This window comes from Catharus ustulatus, chromosome Z (assembly GCF_009819885.2).
Source record: "Catharus ustulatus isolate bCatUst1 chromosome Z, bCatUst1.pri.v2, whole genome shotgun sequence".
Lineage (NCBI taxonomy): Eukaryota > Metazoa > Chordata > Aves > Passeriformes > Turdidae > Catharus > Catharus ustulatus.
In genome coordinates, this window is record NC_046262.2 from 50135482 (window position 1) to 50145316 (window position 9835).

Below are 9835 nucleotides of genomic sequence, written 5' to 3' on the forward strand. Positions count from 1 at the left end.
ATCTCACTTGCCAGCCTGCAAAGACTTCCAGCAAATGACTGGAAACAAAGAGCCCCGTGGTCAGAGTGAGGCACAGGAGCTGTCCCAGAAGGAGATGCTGCAGGTTGGGCATGTCCCAAAGATGGTGAAGGAAAAGAGAACTCAGTGGGAGAAGGTAGAACATTTGAACAAGTGTGTCTGCAGGCCTTGGAGGGGGAAAGGAACCCTTGAGGAGGAAGTGGAATGGTCGTTGTGGCAGTCATCCTTCAGAAAATCCATGAAAACGGAACATGAGTCTGGCTATGAACTTGAGAAAAACCAGCTTTTGGTTTTGACCCACCCAGTTTAAGAGGTGGACATCAAATAATCCATTTTAAGAACCCTGCGTGTGGCTGACAACATCTTCCTAAGGGCTTGCATTTGAGAAGGGATCTTGAAGTAATCTCTCCCAGCCACCTTTCTGATACAAACTCATTGCTCATCTCAGATCTACACAGGCTCTGTTACTGAAGCTGCTGCTGCAGCAGCAGCATTGTCCAAAGGAGCCTTTGTTCCCCAGCCTGAGAAGTGGAGCCCGGGCAGTTTGTTCATCTCCAGCACTGACACAGCTGCTGCTCAGCAGCAGGAGACTGAGGAGAAGCACTTGGAGCTACTGAGTAGGTCTTGTGTATGTCTTGTCTGAGGGACAGTGTGTTGTGTGCATGTGTCAGCGTAGCTGTACCAAATGTTCCTCCTCAGTTTGGCGTCACAGGGACATTTAGGACTCCCTATAGGAGCTGCTGCAGAAGATCACTTTGTGTGTTGGCCATCTGTGCTGCAGAGCTGTCTGTCTGGTTGTTGTTGTTACCCAGCCAACCACAAAGGGCTCAGAGACCCCCATAGTGGGACTGCCTTTTTTATCTTCTGGAACCTGAGATCTCTGCTTTAAAGTGAGCATCTTGCATTTTGTTTCCCTCAGGGAAAATAGTGAACATGGAAAATCCTGTGACAAAATACGCTGAACTGGAAAATATTGGCAGCGGGTGAGTCCAACCACAGTTACTTCTACACAACCATGGGCTGGGTGATTTGCTGGTAGAATGTCTATCAAGTGTGAAGTCAGACAACCTGCAAACATGTTCAGACACTGGGGTTGAAGTGTCCCACCTCTCAGTAGAGGTCAGAATTTGTGAGCGTGGTCAGAAGGCATTGTCAAAGACATCTCCATGCTGCCAAGGTCTTGCCTGCAGCAAGGAACAGGGCCTGGAAGATCTCCTTGATTCTCAAGTGTGGGATAGCTCTGTGTTAATTTCCTTCGCATTTTTAAGTATCTCCAAATCAAACAGCCACAATAATGAAAGGAGAAGAATCTTGCTTGCCTGAAAGAGCAACCTATCCACTATGATAACTGTGAGATAACAGTTCTCAGGAACATTTCTTTCCAAGGGTTTGCTGAAAGAAATGCTCCATGGTGAGGACAAGAAGTGCACAGTTTAGAAACTGCAACCTGGGAGGAAAGAATAATCTCTCTTTTTGAGCTGAGGCAGTAAAGCCCAATACTCCAGGAACAGGCCCAGTGCCCATGCACTTGAGAGGAAAATGCATCATCTGCCTTCTGGCAGACCCCTCCTGCATCCTGCAGGTTTTAGGCACTTCCAGCACAGATCTCGTGTCTGGGCTGGCTTTCACTCCAAATTCTAAATGGCTTCTCCTTTCTTTGCTTTGTTTTATTTCCAGGACTTTTGGAGAGGTTTGTAGGGCACTCAACACTGATGCAGGAACAGAGGTAAATGTCAAGAGCCCCCACACGCTTTGCAGCACATGAGGGCTTTGCCCTCTGCTGTGAGCTGGAGCTTTAGGTAGAGCTGTGCAGTAAAGGCACAAGAAACACAGGCTGGGACCAGCCTGCAAATTATATTTGGGACAGGCTTTGTCCTACTCAGCTGCCAGAAGGAAGGCGAGGAGGGCAGCAGTTCCTTTCAGAGAAGCCCATGCTCACTTGCTCTCAGTTGCTAAAACAAAGATGGTGCCTTAGAGCAGCTCACTGCTCTTTGGGCTACAGCTTCAGAGCTGTATTCTCATTTCTGGCTGCCAGCAAACACATCTGAATGCTACTGGTAGTTCCTTAGCCACCTGCAATGCTGCACTTGGAAACTGCACATAAGGAGAGATGTGCAAGGCATCCCTAAAAGCCTTAAGCCCTGCTTATAGTCCAGATATAGCCACAGAGTAGCAAGGCATGGATTACTCCTGAATCCCAGACAGAGCAGCAGAGAATGTGGTCAGAGCTTTGTGGGTGATAGTTAAGACATCTTTTTTACCAAGTTGACAACACAAAATGTCAGTGGCCACGTGTCCTGAATCTGGCCTCCAAGGGAGCAGAGAAATGGGTTGCTGGAATATCAATTCCTAATTACTCCAAGGTCTGATCACAAGGCACTTTGGCTCAGCTCAGCTGTGTCATTGCGAAATCACTCACTCCATGTGCGCTGTATTCTTGTGCCTCCAACTTCTCAAGTTACTGATTTTCAATGTCATTTTAGGTGGCCATAAAGAAAATAAATCTCCGTGGACTGAGGACAAAGGAACTAAAAGTCACTGAACTCCTGGTCATGAAGATGAACAGTAATCCCAACCTGGTCAACTATTTAGACAGGTGAGTTGTTGTGCTTTTGTCCCATGACTGTTTTTTTACATACTGCAAACATGCAACGTAAAAACCCATTTTGGTCACTGGCAGAAAATAGAGCTGTTAATTATTAGTAAATTATTTTTGTTCTGCTCATCATCAGTGAATGGGAGGAGAGTGCATCTTGTCTGCACGAGTCTTCCCTGGCACATGTAGTTTGAAAATTGTCCAAAATCCTGGATCAACCGTAACTTATTAAATCAAATATATGTGAATTCACTGCCACCCTATTGTTTTGGGACTTGATTTATTTCAAGTGTCTTCTTACATGTGGAAAAGCTAACGAGGATTTGCCTTGGATTGTGTCCCCTCTTTTCCATTGCTGTGCATGTCAGGGACACTAGGTGCTTTTTTTCCAGAAACACTCCGAGTGACAGTTTTTGATCTGTAACCAAACTGCATTTTTCACTTGCTGGCCATTCTAACACTTCTGTTTTTCACAGATGTGTCATTCTCCTAGAAACTGCATAGATTGCAAACAGTGCACAGTCTAGAGGGGATATCTATTCTTTTGATTCTGCCCTCATCACCAAGGGACCGGGAAAAAAGGATCAACCCCTATCTTTTCCAAACAAAACGTAATCATTCACGTTGATATCCACACCCTTGTTTCATTCTTTCAGCTACCTTGTGGGTAAGCAATTCTGGCTGGTGGTGGAATACATGGATGGAGGCACTCTGAGTGATGCCATCAGCAAGACCTACCTATGTGAGGATGAGATGGCAGCCATCAGTCGGGAGGTCAGGGATCTCACCTGTGCTTCCGAGGGCTTGGGCAGGATTGTTTGGGAAAGTGTGGCTCAGAACTGGAAAGTTCTCATGTGCCAAACTTTGTTTCTGTGTTGCTGGTATGCTGTGGGAAAGTAAAAGCATCTCAAGTGAATTGTCTGCCAGTGCCCCAGAACTCACTGTACTCTATTCCTGCACTCTGATCTGCTGCTGTTAAATTCTCACTCTGTCTCTTCTGTCTGTATTTGCTGTTCTCCACCCTACCTCTCTAAATGTTTACCTCAAGTCTGTCTGCACTGCATTCCTTGCCTGTAAAAGCAAAGGTGCTGGTGGCAGGATTTGAAACAAATAGCAAAGAAAATAGAGTGACTCTTTTCTCACAGTCCTCAGCTGAAGAGGACAGTAGTGCACCCAAATTGCTGTTTGCTCCTGAGCCCGTCCACTGCAGGAGCAGTTATTCTGGCTGGTTTGCAGGGGACAGTCTACAACAGCAGTTTCTGTTGCCCTTTCAAAAGCTGACAATGCCTTTGCTTAGGAAGGTCCTGCTGTGCTAATGTTGGAGCAGCAAGCTCTTCCTCTCAATGGCACTGTGTTCTGCCATTACTCCCCATTCTCCTGGAAAGGGAATCATTTAGAGTTGTTTCCTTTCTTGTGTGATGAACTCACATCACTAATTTTTGTCCTCCTGTTTCTGTTTTCCTTCCCAGTGCCTGAAAGGACTTGATTTTCTTCACATGAACCACGTGATCCATGGAAATGTGAAGAGCCACAACATCCTTCTCAGAACCGATGGCTCTGTCAAGCTGGGTCAGTATATTCTCGGTCAGGGGTGGCATTCCAGGGCTGTGGGACTGCTTTGAGTGAGTGCCAGCTCCCCAGAAATGGTGCTGGTGGGAGTGCAGGGGCCCCTGCTTTGAGCTGAAGGCACAGTTGCAATGTGCACAGAGGTACCATAAGGAACCACAAGCAGTCAAGAGTGATGTTGGTCTGTGTGTGTCCCTTCCAGAGAGAGGGAGATAGGTACAAGCTAAACCTTCAGTGGAATAAAGACCTCTGCTGTGAGCAGTTTCCAAAGCTGGGGTTTTTTTGGAAGTGGCCAGTTCCCTACTTGCTTGGCTAAAGCCCCAAGGAAACTGAGAATGGACAGTTCTCCAGGAGATTCCTCAACAGCACATTCTTCAAGTTAGAGTGGGGAATTCTTTTGCTTAGTTTCCTAATTTGAGCTGGCTTTCATGGTGTGTTGTTTTCTCCACAGCTGATTTTGGCCTCTTTGCTCTGCTCACCCCTGAGCAGAGTATACAGAACTCAGTGGCCAGCACTTTGGGGTAGATGGCACCTGAAGTGGTGACAGGTCAACCAACTGGCCCCAAAGTGGACATATGGTCCTTTGGAATTGTGGGCATCGAAATGGTTGAAGGAGAAGTTCCTCACTGGAATAAAACTCCTGTCTGGGTACGGTAAAAATACTTACTAATCCCATTGTCTTTCTCACCTGTCCCATGTTCTGTGTGCCACTGGACAGAATCCCATTGCCATCTGCTGGCACCACTTCCACCAAGGTCCTCTTCTAAAATGTCCCTGCATTTCAGCACATCAGCATCTGCTGTAGCTTTGGTTGCATCAGAAGGGAAGTGGCAGGTAGCCAGTTCAGCAACTTGCCATTTTTGCCTGCAGCCATGCCTGAAATTTCTCATTTGCTTTTTGAACAATGTTGGAACTCTGTTTTTTGAAGGAAAGGAATTTTTCAGTGAAACGGTTTGATATGTGATAAACATCCTTCATAATGGAGGTTGAATCCTTCTAGTTTTAATTTTATAGAAAAACTGCAAAAAAATAAGAAAGAAAGAAGAAAAAAAGAAAAAGAAGCAATCACCAAAAGAATCCCCAAGCAGTTCTGCATGCTTTTTACTTTTTTAACCAAGAACAATGCAAAAAGCTTGATGAGTTTTGTTTTCTAGTAGTTGTGCTTAAGGGACCAACAAGCACTTCAGAGATGCCTTTCATGTAATAACCCTTGGGAACAGTAGAGTTACTTAATATAGAAAGTCCCTCCTTTGAAAATCCTGTTAAGCTGGTGTGAATCCTCAGGGAAGCAAATGCGGTTTTGGTGTTGTAGTTCCCACTAACTAGGTCAGTTAATGAAATCAGCTGCCAAGACAAGATCCCCTGGATGTTGGAAAAGCTGTGGCTGCTTTGGGGCTTGGGTGTTTGTTGGAATAGGAAAGTCATCTCTGCCTCTGTGCCAGGGCAGAAAATGCCAGGGCAGAGGGGAGGTTAAACAATGGGATCTGGGAGAGCAGTTACAGATGTGAAAGAAGCAGGCAGAACCTTGTGTTTCTTATTTCTCCAGCCTCAACTCCTGATAGCCACAGGAGGGAAGCCAAAGCTGCAGCAGCCCAACCTCTTCTCACCTGGGCTGCGGGACTTCCTGAGCTGCTGCCTGCAGACAGACGAGGCGCGGTGCTGGTCTGCCAAGGAGCTCCTGCAGGTAAAATGCAAAGGGGCTGCAGGTGAAACAGTGTCCGAGGGATGGGCTCCTTCTACACTGAAGTCCAAGGCATCAGATGAGCCCCCCTGCTCCCCACCTCCAATCCTGGTGCTTTTCAAAGGAAAAGAGTGAGGAATCTCAGACTAGGCTGGGCTGGCAGGGGCTGTAAAGGTCATCTAGTCCAAATGGCCTTCAATGAGCAGGGACATCTTTAAGGACATCAGGTTGCTCAGAGCCCTGTCCCACCTGATCTGGGATTATTCCAGGGATGGGGCACCTACCAGCTCTTGGGGCAACTTGTGCCAGTGTTGCACCATGCTCCCAGTAAACAAGTTCTTCCTTAGACCTTCTGTGACTCAATCCCCTATTTGTTTAAAAATGTTAGCCTACATGCTATTGTAACTGGACAAATTAAAAAAAGGGGTCCTGTACTCCCTCAGAATCCCCACTGAAGTTTTGGAAAGTGTCAGTAAAATTCCCTGGGGCCTATTCTTCACCAGGCTGAGTAACTCCAGGACTCTCAGTCTGTCCTCAGAGGAGAGGTGCTCTGACTGTTTCTGTCTCCCTGTTTTGTAATTTGGTGATGTGCTCAGTTTTATCTAATGGCAAAAGTATTGAAGTGGAACAATGTGGGGTCCAGAGGCATGAAATGGTGATGGAAGAACCCAAGGAAGTCAGTCCTGGTTGAGCAGTCAGAGGTTTGGCTGTGGGAAGGAGGGGCTGTAGTGAGCTCAGTGTGAGCCTCTGAGGGGCCCTGGTTTGTGGCCCCCACCCCATCTTAGAGGTTTCTGCCACACAAACAAGAACAGCTGAGAGGAACTGCCTGGCATGGTCAAGCTGACAGGAAGTGGCCCAGGGTTACTGGCAGCTTGTGTGGCAGAGAGGGAACTGCAGGATCCAGAGCCACTGGGCTGTCCCTGCTGGGAAGGAGGGAAGGAAGGAAGGAAGGGCTCCAGGAAGGAAGGACTCCAGGAAGGAAGGAAGGAAGGACTCCAGGAAGGAAGGACTCCAGGCAGGACTCCAGGAAGGACTCCAGGAAGGACTCCAGCAAGGACTCCAGGAAGGACTCCAGCAAGGACTCCAGGAAGGAAGGACTCCAGGAAGGAAGGACTCCAGGAAGGAAGGACTCCAGGAAGGACTCCAGGAAGGAAGGACTCAAGGAAGGAAGGAAGGAAGGACTCCAGGAAGGAAGGACTCCAGGAAGGAAAGGAAAGGAAAGGAAAGGAAAGGAAAGGAAAGGAAAGGAAAGGAAAGGAAAGGAAAGGAAAGGAAAGGAAAGGAAAGGGAAAGGAAAGGGAAAGGAAAGGGAAAGGAAAGGGAAAGGAAAGGGAAAGGGAAGGGAAGGAAAGGAAAGGAAAGGAAAGGAAAGGAAAGGAAAGGAAAGGAAAGGAAAGGAAAGGAAAGGAAAGGAAAGGAAAGGAAAGGAAAGGAAAGGAAAGGAAAGGAAAGGAAAGGAAAGGAAAGGAAAGGAAAGGAAAGTGCAGGAAAGGAAAGTGCAGGAAAGTGCAGGAAAGGAAAGTGCAGGAAAGTGCAGGAAAGTGCAGGAAAGGAAAGTGCAGGAAAGGAAAGTGCAGGAAAGGAAAGTGCAGGAAAGGAAAGTGCAGGAAAGGAAAGGAAAGTGCAGGAAAGGAAAGGAAAGTGCAGGAAAGGAAAGGAAAGTGCAGGAAAGGAAAGGAAAGTGCAGGAAAGGAAAGGAAAGGAAAGGAAAGGAAAGTGCAGGAAAGGAAAGGAAAGGAAAGGAAAGGAAAGGAAAGGAAAGGAAAGGAAAGGAAAGGAAAGGAAAGGAAAGGAAAGGAAAGGAAAGGAAAGGAAAGGAAAGGAAAGGAAAGGAAAGGAAAGGAAAGGAAAGGAAAGGAAAGGAAAGGAAAGGAAAGGAAAGGAAAGGAAAGGAAAGGAAAGGAAAGGAAAGGGAAAGGAAAGGGAAAGGAAAGGAAAGGAAAGGAAAGGAAAGGAAAGGAAAGGAAAGGAAAGGAAAGGAAAGGAAAGGAAAGGAAAGGAAAGGAAAGGAAAGGAAAGGAAAGGCAAGGCAAGGCAAGGCAAGGCAAGGAAAGGCAAGGAAAGGCAAGGAAAGGAAAGGAAAGGAAAGGAAAGGCAAGGAAAGGCAAGGAAAGGCAAGTTCAGGAAAGGCAAGGCAAGGCAAGGCAAGGCAAGGCAAGGCAAGGCAAGGCAAGGCAAGGCAAGGCAAGGCAAGGCAAGGAAAGGAAAGGAAAGGAAAGGAAAGGAAAGGAAAGGAAAGGAAAGGAAAGGAAAGGAAAGGAAAGGAAAGGAAAGGAAAGGAAAGGAAAGGAAAGGAAAGGCAAGGAAAGGCAAGTTCAGGAAAGGCAAGTTCAGGAAAGGCAAGGCAAGGCAAGGCAAGGCAAGGCAAGGCAAGGCAAGGCAAGGCAAGGCAAGGCAAGGCAAGGCAAGGCAAGGCAAGGCAAGGCAAGGCAAGGCAAGGAAAGGAAAGGAAAGGAAAGGAAAGGAAAGGAAAGGAAAGGAAAGGAAAGGAAAGGAAAGGAAAGGAAAGGAAAGGAAAGGAAAGGAAAGGAAAGGAAAGGAAAGGGAAAGGAGGAACCATCCAACACAGGAGGGGCAGGGCATGGAAAGGCAGACTGCTCTGTCTCCCTGTGGAAATTAGCATAGTGCCTGTCTTTCAAAGTGAAGCACCTATTTGAGTCTTTGGAATTTCCTGAAAGGAAGAAACACCAAGGACAGAAAGCACCATCTCCAGAGCCTGGGAAGGGCAAAAATCCCAGCAAGATGTGGACACCAGAATAAATGGATGATTTGGAATCTGGGCGAGGTTTGCCTGTAATGGCAAGGTCCTGCACATGAAGACAGAGGTGCAGATGGCCCCGTTCATGCTTTTGCTGCATCTTTCTGAGTGCAATGCCTATTGAACCTGTGAAGCACTGAGCTTGAAAAGTCATGCTTCATTGCTTCTTATTGTTGTTTTGATTTCTTTTTTCCAGAGAGCAGCATCCATTTGTATCATCAGTCAAGCCTACTCCCTGCCTGGTGCCACTGATCATTTCTGTGAAGAAGATGAAGATGGAGAAGGGACTGCCATAATCACAACTGGACTATTTACTCCACCACCAGTTTAGGATTTTAGAGTAGGATTGTAGATTAGGATTGTTGAGTAGGGTTGTTGAGTACGATTGTAGAGTAGGATTGTAGAGTAGGATTGTAGAAAAGGATTATAGAGTAAGATTGTAAATAAATGCATTTTCTGAAACCTCAGCTCCTCTGGAAGATTGCTTTCTTTCTCACCGTGTGTCAGAGACTGAAATATTATTATTTTTGACTTAAACAAAGTCCTTCTTGAAGGATTTTTAGAACTGTGTTCTGTAGCTGCACAGAATACCACCATATCCTGAATAGGCCTTTGGTGTGAGGCCCTGGGCTTTTCACTGATGAGGATGAGATAAACTCAGGAACTGGGGACATTCACAAAGCACAAGCTTAGGACCTTTGGGGAGGAGACAAGAGCCCCAAGGCTATCAGCTGCCAGACTCGCACAGAGCCTCGCACCAAAGGTTGGGTGGAGAGAAGCTTTGGGTGTGTGTTGGGAGCCCTCTGGGGAGAGGCTCAGTGACCTCCCATTCTCTGATGTGCAGACCAGCCACGCTGTGGGGTCCTTCAACCGTGGAAAAGTTTATTCACGATGCAGAAGGTGACATAGCCCATGTCACCCTTTGACATGAAGTTGGTGCATCAAGGATCTCCATTTCTTGCTTGCTTCTAATTTTTACTGTTTCCAATTTCAGGTTGCTTTTTTTATTGTTTTATTTGAATCTCAAAATTTGATTAAAATTTGTCTGCAGTGATCTTTTCTTTATGCTTTAGGCTGTAGTCCGTCTAAATCAGTGCCATCAGAATTGAATTGTTCTTTTGAGCAGTGGTGTGAAAATGCTTAAATAGTTGTGGCAGTTTCAGTTTGAACTGGGCAGAAACACCAATGTCATGTGGTGGTTTTAGTTTGCCAATTT

The 9835-nt window shown here is 46.5% G+C and overlaps 1 pseudogene; it reads left to right on the forward strand.

The window, feature by feature from the left end:
- Positions 1-534: 534 nt before the first annotated feature.
- LOC117010489 lies at positions 535-9027 on the forward strand (annotated as a pseudogene).
- The last annotated feature ends 808 nt before the right edge of the window (positions 9028-9835 follow it).